Here is a 21649-nt window from a genome sequence, read left to right as displayed (position 1 = left end):
CAGGGATTCTATATAATTGCGGTACTTCCATCTGAAGACCCAATTACCAAATTACGAATTTCAGTTTGAATATCAAATTGTATGAATTATATCACACAATTACAACCTTTTTGTGCTTCTTGATAAATTTTTGACATATTTGTCTTCTCAGTTGATCTTTATTAACCAAATGCTCTGATACCAACTGTGAGATCCCTGTTCCCACCGCGCAACGGATTCGGGGTACTAGCAGCGGAAGTAGCACTTCTTGCGCGAGGCAGGGTCCCACACTCGGGGCCTCGTCCACGGATATCCGGACAAAAGACTAATCCGTCGGTTTTTCCAAAACCAGACCCGGAAAAACTTCCCTTATCCGGAAAGCACGGGCGATTCCACCAGGATAAGTTTTACTCTAACGTAGTCAAAACTCTTACTGATCAAACAGATCCGACTGCATCTATAAAGATACTTGGTCAGATCAAGGAAGAAACTTGCACTTGGATCATTGGGATCAACGCTTTTTTCCCCACCAAGGAGGCACAGCCGTTGATTCCTATCCATAGAACAATTACTATCCGGGATTTACTTTATCTATCGTAATAACAGAAATTGAGTCTCGATTTACGGATCCATCAGTCCAGCCTAACCCCATCCGATCCCATGGGTTAGCCAACCGCCCAACCACTGTAGTGATGGGATCCAATTTGGAATTTGTAGGTTTTGTCCCGGGTACCAAGGAAAAGAGTTCCAAGGCCCCCTAGCCGGAATTTCATGCAAACATAAAACTAGCCACACCACTTACACACCCAATATGAAAATTGCCTTTTTCTTAGCATCAGCTAACTTTAAAACAATCCTTTAATGAAACCATAGTACCACTGATCACAATCTCCCAAATTATCCAGTTGATTCATAATTTCCCATCATTCCTTCATCAGAGTATCTATGGCATCATTGGCAACTAGAACGCTCACCACCTGTCCACACAGGGGCCGTTTCAATAGTTCCTAGCCCATAATACTCAACAATATAATCACTTATCAAGATGGACTCTCATTGAAGATCAGCAAGATCAACCAACAGATCCATATAAAAGAGCCATGGACTCATCCGTTGAGGACCAGCAAGGTCAGTCAACCAGATCCATGCCCGGTTCCAGAAAAACAACTCTTACTCCTCGTTCCAATATCTTCCTCGACGCACGCGTGGGTATCCTGGGCGACCCAGAGCCCGAGCACCGTATGGTCAGCACCCTCTAGGATCCTTCGCAGGTGACCTAGCGCTTCACTCATAGGCCGCTTCCTTGGTCCCTCATCCACCGTACCGGAAGCTCACCATTTTAATCGAACCGAGGCTGGTCAAGACCTCGGCCGACCTTGCTACGCGAGACGTCCTCCATTGACTCTCCGTCAGCAGTTGCAACTTTATCAGTTAGGTCTCCACGACCTTAATCACAAGACGGTCAAAATGCTTTCCCAGCATTCTTGACATAAAACAGCCATTTACAAACAGCATTTACAAACAGTTTACAAATACAATTTCTATATTAACTCTCATTTTTCCACATTATCCCTCATGCAATCCACATTACTTATTCCACATTTCATTTATATGTGTACTCATCCAATCATATCATTTTCCATCTCTTCACTTCAGATTCCTTCACATCACATATCATATATTCACATCCATATCCACATCCATACATCCACATCCACATCCACATTCACATCCATACATCCACATCTACATGCTTATCTCCATTTTCACATCCTCATTTATACATCCACATCCCATATCCACATTCATACATACACATCCATATCCACATCCATATCCGCATTCATACATACACATCCATATCCACATCCACATGCATACATTCATTATCACGTCCTCATTCATACATCCACATCCACATTCTCATTCACATCTATACATCCATATCTACATGCACAATCACATCCATACATCCACATCTATATCCTCATTCACATCCATACATCCACATTCATGCATCCACATCTACATGCCTACATCCATACATACACATCCACATTTACATCCATGCATCCACATTCATACATCCACATCCACATCCACATTCACATCCATACATCCACATCTACATGCTTATCTCCATTTTCACATCCTCATTTATACATCCACATCCCATATCCACATTCATACATACACATCCATATCCACATCCACATGCATACATACATCCACATCCACATTCCCATTCACATATATACATCCATATCTACATGCACATTCACATCCATACATCCACATCTATATCCTCATTCACATCCATACATCCACATTCATGCATCCACATCTACATGCTTATCTCCATTTTCACATCCTCATTTATACATCCACATCCCATATCCACATTCATACATACACATCCATATCCACATCCACATGCATACATACATCCACATCCACATTCCCATTCACATATATACATCCATATCTACATGCACATTCACATCCATACATCCACATCTATATCCTCATTCACATCCATACATCCACATTCATGCATCCATACATCCACATTCATACATCCACATCCACATCCACATTCACATCCATACATCCACATTCATACATCCACATCCACATCCATACATCCACATTCATACATCCACATCCACATCCACATTCACATCCATACATCCACATTCATACATCCACATCCACATGCATCTTATCATATCTTATCACTTCCCATATCTTTTATGCATACCTCTATGCATGAAATTCAATTATGCTAAAAGTAACACTTTTATAATAAAATATTCAACTTTTATGCATACCTCTATGCATGAAATCCAATATGATAAAAGTAACACTTTTGATATAAAAAAATTATCCTTTATGCATACTTCTATGCATGAAAATTAAAAATGATAAAAGTAACACTTTTGATATAAAAAATTTTCCTTTATGCATCCTTCTATGCATGAAAATTAAAAATGATAAAAATAACACTTTTAATATAAAAAAATTATCCTTTATGCATACTTCTATGCATGAAAATTAAAAATGATAAAAGTATCACTTTTGATATAAAAATTTTCCTTTATGCATACTTCTATGCATGAAAAATTAAAAATGATAAAAATAACACTTTTAATATAAAAAAATTATCCTTTATGCATACTTCTATGCATGAAAATTAAAAATGATAAAAGTATCACTTTTGATATAAAAATTTTCCTTTATGCATACTTCTATGCATGAAAAATTAAAAAATGATAAAAGTAACACTTTTGATATAAAATTTTTTCCTTTATGCATACTTCTATGCATGAAAATTAAAAATGATAAAAGTAACACTTTTGATATAAAAAAATTATCCTTTATGCATGATATTAAAATTCAATTTCTCCATGATTATAATGAAATTCTTTCAATTAATCTAGGATGATAATTCCTAGAATATGGTAGGAAGTCCTCTTTTTATGCTTTGAATGAAATTATTTTATGCATAATTTTTATAAAAATTTTGCCATAGCTCCGCTGCTATGACTGATAAATCTCAATTTTTTCTAAGGGATAAAGCTTATCATTAAGGAAATAATTAAAATGATCTCTAATTGGATCATTAATCTATAGTGGATTGAATCATCAATATGCATAAACTAAAAGCATAGAAAAAAGCCATTAAATTGGCCTCAAGCATAGCTTAATCTTGGGTTAAGGAAAAGCTTTATGAAAAGCTTGATTTGGATTGAGAACGGGTCATGAGTATGACCATTTCTTGAGTGAGAGAGAGAATTTACATAAAAATCATTAGAATTTAAACATAAATGAAAATTAACTTCAATAGCATTTATTAACTTATGTAACTCTTCACTACTATTCAAACTTCAATAGTATTTAAAAAAAAACCATACCAATTAAACTTCTCAAGCTTGAGAGGGGTTGAGAAGAGAGAAACATTGAGAAATTATAGAAAGATCAATATTCACTAATTACCTTACAACTTGCTTGATTCTTTGTTCACGGTAGAGGCCCCCAACCAATCAATTGGTTAAGTATGTTGATGGAGCCACTAATGGGGATTGAAGAAAGAGGGAAGCTCCAAAAACTAGTGAATTATTAAATGAATTCACAGTTCTTGGCTTAGGTGGAGTAGAGTAACGATGCATAAACACTAACTATTTTTCAACAAGGGGGAGGCTTCTATTTATAGGAAAATTTGAGCTCCTAACCAAACAAACTGATTCTAGAATTTTCTAAATCAGTTTGGTCAATATTTGACCATTTTTAGGTCAGTTAAGCTAACTTTTTGGAACTAGACTTGAATGAGGAGAGAGGAGAGATGAAATATCTCAATTTTTATGAGTTTAAAACTCATTCAAGCATGTGAAATATGCACCTCCTTTAAAGAACTCCCCTTCCTTACATATGTGTCATAATGGAATCATTTTAATATTGCTCATAGTTTTTTTTTTACTAATAAACCTTGTACATTTTCAACTCTTCATCTTATGTGAAATATGCACCTCCTTTAAAGAATTCCCCTTCCTTACATATGTGTCATAATGGAATCATTTTAATATTGCTCATAGTTTTTTTTACTAATAAACCTTGTACATTTTCAACTCTTCATCTTATGTGAAATATGCACCTCCTTTAAAGAATTCCCCTTCCTTACATATGTGTCATAATGGCATCATTTTAATATTGCTCATAGTTTTTTTTACTAATAAACCTTGTACATTTTCAACTCTTCATCTTATGTGAAATATGCACCTCCTTTAAAGAATTCCCCTTCCTTACATATGTGTCATAATGGCATCATTTTAATATTGCTCATAGTTTTTTACTAATAAACCTTGTACATTTTCAACTCTTCATCTTATGTGAGCATTTACTCATTTTTGGATACCCAAAATATCTCATATTTTTAATATTGCTCATAGTTTTTTACTAATAAACCTTGTACATTTTCAACTCTTCACCTTATGTGAGCATTTACTCATTTTTGGGTATCTTCTTTTTTACAAATTTGGATTTATCTCTTCCCTACACATGGATTGATGCTATTGGCCCATAGGAACCTTAATTGGACCATAGTCTAAAGATTTCTGAAAATCTAGACCCTTAGACTAAGGTTCTTTATACCTATTTCCAATTAATTCCAATTGCACATTGGAAAATTCTTTTTGAATTTCTATTTCAGGGGAACTCATTTGAATTATAAGAGATATTTTTCTATCCAAAAATATTCAAAATCTGAATATTCTCTCTCTAGAATATTTTTCTCTCTCTAGGCTAAAACAGATAGAAACAAGGTCTTTATATTTCTGAAGAGGGTTGATTACAGGTGAGGATACTAGACATCAAAAAGGGGTTGGGGGAGGAATCTTACAGTTCTCTTGCTTGCAGCTCAGCCCTTAGCACGAACCAGGCTCTGATACCATGAAAAGATGCAGGGGGGAAGAGAGCTTGAGCTCTTGCAAGCACACACACACACTCACAAAACCCTAATAGAGAACACACAAGGTGAGAGGCTGAAAATCTTCTCCTTCTCTACTCAACACTCAACACACCATATACAAGAATAAGAGTACACATAATATGAAAGGTACTCAACCAATACATACACGGGTTCTCTATAGTGTGAACCCGACTAAATGAGCTGGCGCTATAACTATGCCAGTCTCTAGAGAATGGCTGTCACACAGCCTGTCATCCCACTGGCCGTATATCTCCCATGATCTCACCAACCATGCCGGTGGTGTAAGTGTGGAGCCTATCCCCCAGGCGGGTCATCATCAGTGTCCACCGCCTCACTAGATGAGCTCGATATCTCAACACCCTCTAGTCTTTAAAGGAAGAGTTGTACTTTCACCCATATCCATCTGTACAAAAGAATTACATATGAAAAAAATCCTATGTATCGCGGCCTCCTGGGAGCCTACTTTGCTCAATTTTTAGGGCCCTTCAAAGAGGCTAAGCAATGCATACTTGAAGGTAAAGTGGGTTGCCAAGGGGCTAAGAGAAGCAAGTGTTGCCAAGGCTTTGAAGGCTTTGAAGGCTTTGAAGTGGGTCTGTAGCATGTAGCATGAGGCTGACATGGCACCATGCGGCCAATGTGGGGCTTCTTTGAAGGGCCATACAAAATGAGAAAAGGGGGCTCCCGAGAGGCCGCGATATCGTGGCCTCCCAAGAGGCCCCTTTGCTCATTTTGTATGGCCCTTTAAAGAAGATCAAGCGCCCCACACTATGCCCTCATTTTTTATTGGAAGACTTGCATGAGAGGGCTTGTGCGCACTCTCTGTGCAAGAACTTCTTGAGATTCTTTGAAGGGCTTGAGCTACATTGAAGAGTCATAAAAATGAGCAAAGGGGGCTCTTGAGAGGCCGCGATATCGCGGCCTCCCGAGAGCCCCCTTTGCTCATTTTTTATGGCCCTTCAAAGAAGCTAAAGAACAACCATCATGGTCATGCGCCAAAAAACATGAAGCCAAGAACAGCCATCATCGTGCCTTTTATGGGACTTAAAAATTTCATGGAACAGCCATCATCCTGCCTATAGGATCCCACTGCCCCCTCCGCACACCAGATTCTTGGTAGCTGGCAGAGCAGAAGCAGCTCCGTCATGTGCGGGGTAGGGTTTCCCACTCAGGGCCTCGCCCTTGAATGTCTAAGCACGAGACTAAGCTGGTGGCCATTCCGAAAACCGAAATCGGGGAAATTTTCCATGCCCAAAAAACGGGGACGATTCCACCATTTTTATTTTCTTCATGAATTTTTCTAACGAAGTCAAAATACTAAACTAACCTTCATTTGAATAAACCAGATAGAAGGGAAACTATTACAGACTTAACTTAAAGGGATCAACGCTTTTTTCCTAATTGAATCAGGCACAGCCATTGATCTATTCACATTAGAGAAGTCTTCAGGCTTTTATTTAACTACTTGAGTTCTAAACGTATTTCTATTAATCAATTTTATTATTAAAACTCTACTGATTCCAGCCTAACCCCATCCGGCCCATGGGTTAGCCACCGCCCAACCACTGGAATTGGTAGAACCAGACAAGTACTCACCCACCCATATTTAAATGCCTTTCTTAACTTTTGCTTTAGAATACAGATACACACACACTCCTCTTTAAACTTTAACTTTTAAAACAATTCATTGACAAACAATTATTGGTTATAGATGTCATAACTCAAAATTTCCATTCAATCCTTGTTTCTCACAAAACAGTATCACTCTGGACTCTCCGTTGAGACTAGTAGGTCAGCAAGGAGATCCAGTAAGAGATTACAATAATTTTCTTATCATCATACATATATATATCTTCCACGACATACGCATGGGTATTCTAAGCACCGCAAGCTCGTGCATCGCTTGGTCAGAACCCTCCAAGATCCTCCTTAGGTGTCCTGGCACTTCACTCAGGGACTGCTTCGTCGGCCCTTGCCCATCGTACCGGAAGCACACCATTTTTCACCATACCCAGGCTGGTAGGTTTTTGTTGCATGAGCCGTCCTTTGAACACTTCCCGCCAGCTGTTGTAACCGAACTTCCCTTAGAAAAACACATATACCAAATGCTCCCTCCAGCATTCTGGTGTAAGATAGTCCTTTAAGAAAATAGGGTTTCTATGCAAGTTTTCAGTTTTGATTTTCTTCTGAATACAATGTATATATCTTAAATCCGTATCCCAATACTTGTAGATCGCAGGTCTAAAATTCCAACAGAATTTCCTGAATTCTGTAACCTTGATCCTCAGATCAGAATCAAGGGTCTTAACTTGATTTCAGATTCGGTGGTGGGTGATTTGAGTGAAATTTTCCTGAACTGATCACATCGTCTTTTCTTGAGACTGAGACGAAGGAGATTAAGTCTTGGTCATAGCCTGATTCAGGGTTTGAGTCTGGAAAGGCTCTCCCTGAACTAACTTTCTCGAAGGGTAATATTTCAATTACTACTTTACTGAATTTCATTCATTGAGTATTTTGCTTAACTGAATTTAAAACTAATCCATGAATTCCTATGAGGAATAAAATAATCATTTATCTAAATTCTGACTTTGATAGTTTTTTTGAATTTTCTCATTACCATCCTAGAGAATATGAAACGGTAGAATTTTCTCTCACAAAGTATTTACTTATTCATTTACCAATATTCATGGGATTTAAACATAGGATTAAAGAGAACTCTTATTTTGATATAAAAATTTTGTATGCATCTATTTATGCATAAAATCCAACTTCTATGGAAATAACACTTTTATATAAAAGAAAATCATTTATGCATAAAAAATTAATTTTAATGAAAGTAACACTTTTATATATAAAAAATTCTTTTATGCATCATTTTATGCGTAAAAATCAATATTAGTGAAAGTAACACTTGTATGATAAAAAAAATCTTTCATGCATCATTTTATGCATAAAAATTAATATTGGTGAAAGTAACACTTTTATAATCATAATAGAAAATTCTTTTATGCATCATTTTATGCATAAAAATTCAATATTGATGAAAGTAACACTTTTATAATAAAAACATTATTTCCAATATGCATCTTTCTATGCATAGAATTCAAATCTAATGAAAATCACTCTTTTATAATAAAAAAGTAACCAATATGCATAGAATTTAAATCTAATGAAAATCACTCTTTTATAATAAAAAAATAACCAATATGCATCTTTCTATGCATAGAATTTAAATCTAATAAAAATCACTCTTTTATAATAAAAAAATAACCAAAATGCATATTTCTATGCATATAATTTAAATTTTAATAGAAATCACTCTTTTATAATAAAAAATAACCAATATGCATCTTTCTATGCATAGAATTTAAATTTAAATGGAAATAACACTTTTATAATAAAAATATTTCTACTATGCATTTTTCTATGCCTAGAATGAAAATAACACTTTTAGAATACACAAATGGTGGGGATTACTCTTTTTGAATAATAAAAGATAAAACTTATTTCACAAAATTTAAGAAAATTTTGCCATAACCTCCTTTGTATGGTTGACCATTTTTAAAATTTTTCTATCCTCAAGTTACTTAAAAATTATCCCAAATGGTTTAAAGCATTGTAAACTAATCAAATTCCACTTTTAAAAGAGAAACAATATGAAAAGTTTAATTCTAACAATTTGATTACTTATCTAGGATAAAGAAAGGTTGAATTTAAGAATGAAGAGAGGGGAAAGCCTTTCCAACAAGGCATAACATCATTTTTTTATTTTAAAGAAAATAAAAATTAGAAAACCATTAAAAGGAATAAAGAAAAAGTAGGATTTCTAGCTTACTTGAACTTCTATGAGCTTTCCTTTGGTGTGATGGTTTGAGGGATCTACTCTTTTTTGCAACAAGAGTGGCCACCAATTCTTTTGAAGAGGGAAAGGTCAAAAACTAATGAATTATCAATAAATTCACTGTTTTTGGCTCTGGGGTGGAGTAGAGTAATGGTGCATAAAACACTATTAAGCTTCTACAAAGGGGGAGGCTTCTATTTATAGGAAAAAGTGAGCTTCTAACTAAGAAAACTGATTCTAGAATTTTTCAGATCAGTTTGGTCAATTTTTGACCATTTTTGGGTCAGTTTAGCTTACTTTTTGGAACTAGACTTGAATTAGGAGAGAGGAGAGATGAAATATCTCAATATTTAAGAATTTAAAACTCCACCACACATGTGAAATAGGCGCTTCCTTCATGAGGGGGAATCCCCACATGTGAAATAGGTGCCCCCTCCTTCATGAGGGGGAATCCCCACATGTGAAATAGGTGCCCCCTCCTTCATGAGGGGGAATCCCCACTCTGAGAGGTGTCAAAAATTCATTTTTTTAGTATTTCCTTTTGGTGCTTAGTCCACTCTTCATCTTATGTGAGTATTTACTCATTTTTGGAGGGATTTTCTTTATTTCTTCAATTTATCTCCTCCATACATTTGGATGAATTTGATTGGCCCCTCAGAACCTTAATTTAAAATTTTCAAAAAATTTGGACCCTTAGGATAAGGCCTTTTGAACAGATTATAATTTATTTATAATGCACCTTCTGAAAATCTTTTTGAACTTCTATTTTTTCGGGAGAATTTATTTTAATAATAAGACATATTTTTCCATCCCAAAATATCTAAAATCTGAATAATCTCTCTCTAAAACATTTTCTCTCTCTAAGCCAAAATAGGTAGAAATAAGATCTTTTATTAATCTGAAGAGGGGATTGATTATAAGGGAAGATACTGGACATCTTGAGGGACTAGGGAGGAATCTTACAGTGCCTTTCATGGGACTTTCATGTACCAAAAAACATGAAGCCAAGAAGAGCCATCATGGTCATGCACCAAAAAACATGAAGCCAAGAACAACCATCATTGTGCCTTTCATGGACTGTGGGGGGGGGGGGGGGGGGGGGGGGCCTTGAGCTACTTTGAAGAGCCATCAAAAATGAGCAAAGGGGGCTCTTGGGAGGCCACAATATCACGGCCTCCCAAGAGCCCCCTTTGCTCATTTTTGATGGCCCTTCCAAGAAGCTCAAGAACAGCCATCTTTGTACCCTTGGTGGGTCGTAGGACATCAAGGTTCGTCCTCTAGGTTGGTCTCTTCATCCTCTTATTCTACATTCCAATGTGCCAAAAAAAAGGAAAGAGCGGCGGGCTTCGAGAAGGCCGTGATATCGTGGCCTTCGAGGAGCCCTCTCTGCCCTTTTTTTGGCACATTGTAATGGAGAATAAGAGGATGAAGAGACCAACCTAGAGGATGACCCTTGATGTCCAATGACCCACCCATGCTGCAGGTGACCCTTGACCCATAGTGCTATGACGTGGTGTCCCTTGACGCTTGCTGTGACCGTGAATGGTTGCTGCTACCTTGCAGCCTGCTCTGCGACCCTCGACCCTCGACCCGCTCTACTAGAGGAGTAAGGGGAGTGGAGGTCTAGGGGAGGAGTGAGGGAGGAGATGGGGAGTGGAGGAGTAAGGGAGGAGATGGGGAGTGGAGGAGAAAGGGAGGGTATGGAGGATTAAGGGGAGTGGATGAGTAAACAAGACGTTGGGAGGGTAAAGAAAAAGGGGAGGGAGTAAGGGGAGGGAGGAGTAAACACTAACTAGACTAAAGACTAACTAAACTAAAGACTAACTAAACTACTAACCGAGACTACTAATCTAGACTAAAGAGACTACTACTAAACTAGACTAAAGACTAACTACTAAACTAGAACTACTAACTACTAGCTACTAAACTAGACTAAAGACTAACTACTAAACTAGAGCTACTAACTACTAACTATACTAACCTAGACTACTACTAAAGACTAACTTACAAGTACTAACTAGAATCGGCTAGAATCTAACAAGTAGAAAAGATTATTCACAAGATCCGATGTGATCTATATTGGGTTAGTGGCAATTAACGGTGGTCCACAGTAATCCATTTAGCATAGCTACCATAAATGGCAATTAACATGCCATAAATGGCAAAGCCATTCTATCCCTTGTTGAGGGGTTGAGAAAACCCTTTCTCGTCCACTAAAATACTCCATGACTTGCAGAATCAAAAAATGTTATGGAGAAAAACGTTATGGAGCACAATCTCCTCACAACCCTCACTGCATTAGATGGCGCATACTAAAACATAATTGTTTATGACTACAAATTATATGTGAACCAGATAGCCGCCACTTCTTGATTGAACATTCATTTCAGAATATGGCATTTGTTGTCATTATTTGGCCACCATATCCGTTTTCAACGTTCAAGTTGGACTATGCCATATCAACACTTCTGGACACCATCTCTCTTTCTTTGGTTGCTCTTCATTGTGTTTCTTTCTCCTAGCCATCCTTGCCTTAGCATTGCTCTTCTTTGTCTCCCTGCCATTCCTCATCTTTTTGGATTTCTCATTGCTCAGATCATAATGTCGTCCTTCCTTGTTATTATCAACCATGGTGCCCAGACTTTGGAAATCAGATACAACACTGGTGTTTGTAAGGTTTCACTACTACAACTTACTAATTTCTTTGGTTTACAAAAAGTAGTGACATTGTCCTCCCAAGGGGAGACAACACTTCAAGATGTAGGGATCATTCATCGACCACTTGAGCTGGAAGCCAGAGAATTCGGATTCAAGGTGGAGCCAAAGTATGGCGGTGTGTTCTCTATACTAACGACAGAGGAGGTTGCACCTTCTGCCAAATCAAGGGACACTGTGAGTGTGATCAGCTTGCCTGAAAAGCTCCCACTTAATAGTTCATTACATGTTTCTTTCTTGAGTGCCACCACTATAGAGCAGGTTTCAAAGTTGCCCCAACACTATAATAGCTACATCGTGTTTGAGCTTCCGCCATCTCCTCTGGGGTCTGCAATGTTTGGGATGGATCAAAAGTCAGATGGTCATGTCTGGACGCTATACTCTACAAGCTCGCAAGACTCTTTCAATGGAATGGTTTGAATAAGTAGGTGTGCGGGCTACTTGAGATGTTGTAATTTAAATTGTCCTTATATCGATCAGACAAAACTATGCAATGAAATGCATGTTATGGGCTACCACACCTCCAAGAGGAAACTCTACACGTTCGCCTAATGGATGAGCAATATATCACAACTGTTGTAGGGTACTTATCAATGCTTCAATCTTGAGTCCCTTGAGGCCTCCAAGCTCGCTTGTTAATCTCCAAACTCAAAGCTCCACCTCCACACTCTCACTGTGGAGTCGCTCACATCTTCGCATAGGGCAATCACTCTCTGTCTCTAACTCTCTCACACAAGCATGAAAGAGGCACAATGCTAGAATGCTCTCTCCTTCAATCTCTCTCAAGACACTAAGGGAGAGTTCTCAATATCACAAAGGGGATTGTGTCTTTTCATTATTTATGAGAAAATGCCTTATATTCATTTGGCCCTTATTCACACTTGGGTGCCCAAATCTCACGAGGCCTTGGGTGGCCAATATCTCATAATGTACAGCTTTTATAGTGTCGTTTCATGACACTTACTAATATCTTCAATTGAGGATCATGTTTATTAATCCAAAATGTGATGAACATCCCCCCCTTTGTGATGTAGGTTATGTCCTTTCATCAGAACCTGTTACCTAGGTCAGAAGATGTGAGGTCCTCGCCCGCCCGCTCTAGGGCTCCTACCGATGGCGCAAGCTGGTCGGCCTCCCGTGCGCGGGGTGGGAGTCTTGCACACTCGGGGCCTCGCTCGCGGATGTCCAGGACGAGAGGCTAGCCTAGGGGGCGGTCCCTCCGAGACCGGCGGGCCCGGAAGACTCCCCTCGCTCGGAAGGCACGGGCGATTCCGCCAGGAAGGGGAAAAATCTTTTAACTAGGAGATTACTCTAACGAGTCAAGTCTTAACTAAATTAAACTGATCTGATCGAACATGAAGTCACATGATCTAATCAAGAAGAGACTTGCACTTGGTCCATGGAATCACAGCCGATGATCCCCTCCCACAGAACAAGGTCTTCTCAGGATTTAAACTGATTAACGTAACTAATCATATCTAGTTGTCTCTCAGGAATCCTCTGATCCATGGGTTAGCCAACCACCCGACCACTGAATTGGTGGGATTCCTTTATAAAGATTTGATTGGGTTTTTGCCCCGGTACTGAGCAAAAGAGTTCCCAGGCCCCTTAGCCCGTGATTCATGCAAAAATCAAATAGGCATACCACGTACACACCCAATATGAAATTGCCATTTATAACATATTCGACTGGCTTTAAGACAATCCTTGAATAAACTCATAATATTTCTGATCATCATTTTTCAAAATTCCAAGTCCATTGTATTACAAAAATGCATCCTCAGAACTCTTCGTTGAAGACTAGCTGGCCAACCAACGAGATCCAGTATCAAAATTTGGTTCTCAAAAATCTTTCCTTTTCTTCCTCGACATACGCATGGGTATCCTAGCAACCGCAAGCTCGTGCATTGCCTGGTCAAAACCCTTTAGGATCCTCCTTAGGTGTCCTAGCACTTCATTCAGGGACAGCTTTGTCGGTCCTCACCCATCGTACCAGAAGCGCACCATTTTAACCATACCGAGGGTGGTCAAGACCTCGACAGGCTTTGCCACGGGTGACATCTCTTTTGACGACTCCCCGCCACAGCTGTTCCAATGAACCTCCTCTTAGAAAAACAAAAGCCAAATGCTTCCTCTAGCATTCTGGCATAAAACAGTCCTTTGAATGAAAAACAGAGTTTCCAATGCAAGTGAGATTCTAGTTTGAGATCGGTTCCCTTTTTCCAATAATTCCCAGTTTCATAATGAGGATCCTTGATCTCTCATGAGGGTAATCTACCCGTCATTTTATCCATTTATCCAACTAGATTCTTGGTGAGATTGGTCAGGGAAAAACTAGATTAGTTCCGGTAGTCTATTCTTTGGATTTAGTAACTGGAATTGGTCCACGAAGTTTTTGTCTAAATAAGTTCAAGAGAAGGACAATTAGGTTTACTATCCGACCTCACATAGTCTAACTAAATTCATTCAGTTTAGTTCTACCAGGATTCCTTTCAACTAAACATCTAGTTTTTGGGTAAATATCCATTTAGTGATTTTACCAATTCAAATATCCAAGATATTCTTCTTCCCACATAAATTCTCAACCTTAATTCATTAGGTAGAATTATGATGGAAATTCATCTTTTGACATTAGAATTTAATTCAAATCCATCTTTTCTCAAATATCATGGAAATTCCTCTTTTAACTAAAATATCAATACCTATTTTTTTGAATAAACTTGAAATCCTTCTTTTTCTCATTTCAATGAGTGCAATCCAATTATCATGGGAATTTCTCTTTTCCATAAATTAAATGTATTAAAATTCTTCATAAAATTATATAAAAATAGCCATTAATTCCTTTAAGCTAAAAATTTCACTTTTCTCATCTAAACATTTGAATTCCAATATAGTGGGAATTCCTCTTTTATCATTTAAACTTATCTATGCAAAAAGATAAATTTAACTAAATTTTTCTCTTAAAATTTAAATAAAAATCTCCATTAATTCCTTTGCACTAGGAATTACACTTTCTTCATTTGATTAATTGGATTCTAATATGGTGGGAATTACTCTTTCATCATAAAATTTTATCTTTACAAAAAGATAAATTTAACTATATTTTCTCTTAAAAATTAAATAAAAATCTTCATTAATTCCTTTGCACTAGGAATTATACTTTCCTTATTTAAATATTTGAATGTCAATATGGTGGGAATTCCTCTTTCATCATAAAAATTTATCTATACAAAAAGATAAATTTAACTAAAATCTTTCATAAAATATACATTATTTTAGCATTCTATTTTTTTTTCTCTAAATCATTGGAATACATGGATTTCCAATGTCATGGGGATTACTCTTTTAACATAAAAATAAATTATTGGAAATTTCTCTTTTTTCTAATTTACTAATTATGCATAAACATAAAAATCAATTTCTCCATGATTACAATGAGAATCATTCAATTAATCTAGGATGATAATTCCTAGAATATGGTAGGAAGTCCTCTTTTCATAATATGAATGAAAATGTTTTATGTGTTTATTTTAAAGAAATTTTGCCATAGCTCCGCTCTGCTATTACTGATAATTCTCAATTTAATTGAAAGAATAAAGTTTAATATTATTGATATGATTAGAATGACCACTAATTGGATCATTATCCGATTATGGATTGATTCATAATTTCTCTATGAAATAAATATCATAAAAGCATTGAAAAGCCATTTTTTTGGCCTCCATTTAGACAAGCATAGAAATTACTTTTGGATTAGGGAAATTCTTCATGAGAAGCTTCACTTGGATTGAGAATAGGTAATAGGAATGACCTTTCTTTGGGGGGAGAGAGAGAAATGCTTAAAAACCATAATCAAAATTTTTTAAAAAATCTGGACCCTTAGGCTAAGGTCTTCTGAATCAATTTTAATTAATTCCAATTGCACCTTGCAAAATCTGTTTTGATTTTTTGTTTCAAGGAAACATTTTTTTGATATTTGTAGAATTTATTTATCTAAAAATGTCCCAATATTGATTTACCACTCTAGAAATTTTTATCTCACTAGGCAAAACAAGGAAAAATGATATTTTCTTGTATTCAAAAACATAGAATGATTACAAGGGATTGAGGTAGAGGCTTATTTGATATTCAGGCTCTGAGGAGGAATCTTACATCCTCTCCCACTTGAAAAACGCGAGATGTCCTCATCTCGCAAAGTGGGGGTAATCCTTCGCCAACTCTTCTTCTTTCTCCCAGGTGGCGTGTTCTAAAAGAAAGAACTTCCACTTTACTAAGAATTCTCTGAGGACTTTGCTCCTGAGAATCTTCTCCCAAACGTCAAGGATTTCCTCAGGTGCTCGTCTCATCAAGCACATGATTTGGGCTAGGTACATACTTCTTAAGCAAATTGACATGGAATACATCATGTACCTTGAGATGGGGAGGCAAAAGAAGTTTGTAGGCTAGATCGCCCACTTTCTTTATGACAGCATACGGCCCACAGTATCTGGGAGAGAGCTTTTTGTACATCCCTAAGGATAAGGAACTTCTTTTTGGTTGTACTCGAATGAAGACCATATCTGATCCTTCAACTTCTCTCTCTCTCATCTCTTTTTATCTGCATACTTCTTTTGCCTGTCTTGGGCTACCTTTATAACTTTACGCATTGATTGCATATGCTGGTCCATGTCTCAAGCATTTGTCTCGACATTTTGACTCTGATCAATGGTTGGGTGAGACCAAGTCAATGGTGTAAGGCAATCTTGTCCATACAAAGCTTTGAAAGGACTCATCCCAATGCTCCGATGATAAGAAGCATTATAAGCAAATTCGACTAGTTTTGCAAATGACCTAACCACTTCTTGGGTTCCCTGCTTCAGCATGACCGAAGGACATCTTCAATTACTTGATTCACCCTTTCCATTTGGCCATCAGTTTTGGGGTGATAGGTTGTGTTGAGATCCAAGAAAATTCCTACTGCCTCAAAGAACGCAGTCCAGAATTTTGATGTGAACTTGGGATCTCGGTCACTTACTATCCTCCTGGGTAAACCATGCAATCTGAAGATCTCCTTAAGGAAAACTCCTAAAGATCTCCTTAAGGAAAACTCCAGCAACATCCACTACAGAGTATGTTTCTTTCACTGGAATCAGATGGGCAACTTTGGTTAGCCTATCAACCACCACAAAAATGGAGTTGTAACCTGATTGCACTGAAGGTAATCCAGTGACAAAGTCCATGACAAAGTCCATACTGATGCATTCCCACTTCATCTATGGAATGTCTAGAGGCTGCAGTTTCCCAGGCATCTTAACTCTCTGCCTTGACTCTTTGGCACATCAAGCATTTCCTTACATGATCAAGTACATCCTTTTTGAGTCCTGGCCAGAAGAAGCTTTTCTTCACAGACATATAGGTTTTTATAAACCCTGGATGCCCAGCTATGAGGCTATCATGGGCTTCTCTCAGAATTCTTCCCTTTATTCTCGCATCATTGGGGATACATAGCCGATTACTAAAATACATGCATCCTTCATCCAGTTTGTATCCAAGAACTTGACTCATTTCCTGAGGAGTCTTGCTTTCCTACATCAAAAGGGTAGCAATAGGGGCAAAGAATTAAAAACCATTAAAATTAAGCATAAATGGAAATTTATGTGTTTCTTTATTACAATTCATAAAAGAACTTCAATAGTAATCAAAAGCCATTCAAATTAAAGCTTCTCAAGCTTGAGAGGGGTTGAGAAGAGAAGCATTTAGAGTTTTAATAAGAAAAAGACAATAATCCACACTTTACCTTCTAATTTACTTGATTCTTTGATCACAGTTGAGGCCCCCAACCAATCAATTGGTTTGGTATGTCACCAAGTAGTTTAATTCACAGATAATAATACAAAGGAATGAGGGTCTTTTTCTAGGAGAGGGAGGCCACTAACTGAGTCCAATTGAGTTCTAGAAATTTTCAGCTTCAGTTTGGCTGAATTTGGACAAGATTTGGACCAGTTTGGCTCCCTTTTTTATTTGGTTTGATCTAGGAGAGAGGAGAGATAAAAATATCCTATTATTTTTGAGTTTTAAACTCATCCAAGCATGTGAAGTAGGCGCCTCCTTGAAAGTCTCCCTTTTTCTTACACGTGTCAAAAATGAATGATTGCTCCAAAATATTTAATTTTTTTTATTAATACTTCATAATTTTTAACTAATAAACCTAGTACTTGGTCAACTCATTTTTTTATTAATACTTCATAATTTTTAACTAATAAACCTAGTACTTGGTCAACTCTTCATCTTATGTAGGCATTTACTCATTTTTGGGTATTTTCTTTTATTCTTTGGATTTAACACTTGGATTAATCTTATTGGTCCAAAAGGAACCTTAATTGGACCATAAAAATTTAAAAAATCTGGACCCTTAGGCTAAGGTCTTCTGAATCAATTTTGATTAATTCCAATTGCACCTTGGAAAATCTATTTTGATTTTCTATTTCATAGAAGCATTTTTTTGATATTTGTAGAATTTATGTATCCAAAAATATCCCAATATTGATTTACCACTCTTTAGAAATTTTTATCTCACTAGGCAAAACAAGGAAAAATGATATTTTCTTGTATTCAGAAACATAGAATGATTACAAGGGATTGAAGTAGAGGCTTATTTGAAGGCTGACGAGGAATCTTACATCCTCTCCCACTTGAAAAACACGAGATGTCCTTATCTCGCAAAATGGGGGTAATCCTTCACTAACTCTTCTTCTTTCTCCCAGGTGGCATCTTCTAGAGGGAAGAACTTCCACTTTACTAAGGATTCTCTGAGGACTTTGCTCCCCTGAGAATCTTCTCCCGAACGTCAAGGATTTCCTTAGGTTGGAGTACCATCTGGCCTTAAGTCGGAGAGATCAATTGCTCGTCTCATCAAGCACATGATTCGGACTGGGTACATACTTCTTAAGCAAACTGTCATGGAATACATCATGTACCTTGAGATGGGGAGGTAGAAGAAGTTTGTAGGCTAGATCGCCCACTTTCTTTATGACAGCATACGGCCCACAGTATCTGGGAGAGAGATTCTTGTACTTCCCTAAGGATAAGGAACTTCTTTTTGGTCGTACTCGAATGAAGACCATATCTGATTCTTCAAACTCTCTCTCTGATCTCTTTTTATCTGCATACTGCTTCTGCCTGTCTTGGGCTACCTTTATATCTTTACGGATTGATTGCATCTGCTAGTCCATGTCATCAAGCAGACGTCTGGACATTTTGATTCTGATCAATGGGTCATACCAAGTCAATGGTGTAAGGTAATCTTGTCCATATAAAGCTTTAAAAGGACTCATCCCAATGCTCCGATGATAAGAAGCATTGTAAGCAAATTCGACCAGATGCAAATGACTTAAGCACTTCTTGGGTTCCCTGCTACAGCACGACCTAAGGATATCTTTAATTACTTGATTCACCCTTTTCGTCTGGCCACCATCAGTTTTGGGGTGATAGGCTGTGTTGAGATCCAAGAAAGTTCTTACTGCTTCAAAGAATGCAGTCCAAATTTTTGATGTGAATTTGGGATCTCGGTCACTTACTATCCTCCTAGGTAAACCATGCAATCTGAAGATCTCCTTAAGGAAAACTCTGGCAACATCCATTGCAGAGTATGTTTTTTTCATTGGAATCAGATGGGCAACTTTGGTTAGCCTATCAATTACCACAAAAATGAAACTCTGGCAACATCCACTGCAGAGTATGTTTCTTTCACTGGAATCAGATGGGCAACTTTGGTTAGCCTGTCAACTACCACAAAAATGGAGTTGTAACCTAATTGCACTGAAGGTAATCTAGTGACAAAGTCCATACTGATGCATTCCCACTTCATCTGTGGAATGTCTAGAGGAGGCTGCACTTTCCCTGGCATCTTGACTCTCTCTGCCTTGACTCTTTGGCACATCAAGCATTTCCTTACATGATCAAGTATATCCTTTTTGAGTCCTGGCCAGAAGAAGCTTTTGTTCACAGACATATAGGTTTTTAAAAACCCTGGATGCCCAGCTATCAGGCTATCATGGGCTTCTCTCAGAATTCTTCCCTTTATTCCCGCATCATTGGGGATACATAGCCGATTATTAAAAAACATGCATCCTTCATCCAAGAACTCGACTCATTTCCTGAGGAGTCTTGCTTTCCTACATCAAAAGGGTAGGAATAGGGGCAAAGAATTTGTCCTACATGATTTTCTCCTTTGCTTCATTGATCAATGGATTTGACACCACTATAATCGCAAAAGCAAGGAGGCTTTTCTACTGAGCACATCTGCAACCACATTTTCTTTCCCAATCGATACTTTATTTCAAAATCAAACTCCTCTAGGAACTGCATCCATCTCCTTTGACACATGTTGAGATCCCTTTGTGTGAAGATCCACTTCAGACTTTGATGATCTATCATCAAGGTGAATCTTTGTCCCAAAAGATAATGTCTCCACAACTTCAGAGCATACACTACTGAGAGTAACTCCAAGTCATGGACGGCATAATTCCTCTCATGTGTTCTAAGTTTTCTAGATTCATAGGCCACTGCATGACCTTCCTGCATTAGAGCACCGCCTACAGCAAAACCAATGGCATCAATAAAACTACATCAAAGGGTTTGGTAAAATTTGGCAATTTAAGGACAAGGTTGGTTACTAAGGCTATCTTCAGCTTGTCCACTCTCTGACACATTGCAGTCCACTGAAAAAGTGTACTTTTCTTGAGAAGGTTAGTTAAAGCGGATGCTATCTGAGCATACCTAGGTATAAGCCTAGGTATAAGATCCTATACAATATGGTTAACCCTAGGAATCCTTTGACTTCCTTTACTGACTTGGGTTTTGGCCATTCAACTACTGCTTGGATCTTTGCGGGGTCAGGAGAAATCCCATCTTTTGACACTATGAATCCCAAGTATTCCACCTAGTCAATAGAGAAGGAACACTTGCTCTTCTTTGCAAAGAGTTGGTGTTTCCTTAGGATTTTCAGGACTTTACGTACATGATCTTCATGATCTGATGCATTCTTTGAGTATACTAAGATATCATCAAAGAAGACAAGAGAAAAATCATCCAAGTATTCTCTGAGAATATCTTGCATAAGATGATTGAATGTTGCCAGGGCATTATTCAATTTAAACGGCATGACTGTGAGCTCATAATGCCCATAGCGAGTATTGAATGCTGTCTTTGGGATGTCTTGCTCCTTGATTTTGATGTAGTAGTACCCGGATTTGAGATCTATCTTTGTAAACATTTGGGTAGTACCACTTAACCGATCTAGGAGTTCATCAATCCTAGGAATAGGATACTTATTCTTAATTGTTAATTGATGCAGTCCTCTGTAGTCAATACAGAGTCTTAACATTCCATCTTTCTTCTTTTGAAAGAGAACGGGCGCACCCCAAGGTGAGACACTGGGGGTCTGACGAATCCCTGCTCTAATAGTTGTCTTAACTGTTCCTTAAGTTCTATGGCTTCAGGGACAAGCATTTTGTATGCATGCTCGGCTACTACTGGCTGAGCTCCAGGGGTTGATTGGATCTCATAATCTACTTCACAAGACGGAGGCATCTCAGTCAGCTCTTCAGGAAATATATCTACATATTCACTTACCCACTCTGGTTCTTGATGTC

This window comes from Cibotium barometz, chromosome 19 (genome assembly GCF_041138505.1).
Source record: "Cibotium barometz isolate CiBa-2024 chromosome 19, ASM4113850v1, whole genome shotgun sequence".
Taxonomy (NCBI): Eukaryota; Viridiplantae; Streptophyta; class Polypodiopsida; order Cyatheales; family Cibotiaceae; genus Cibotium; species Cibotium barometz.
Note: the sequence above shows the minus strand (reverse complement) of the source record.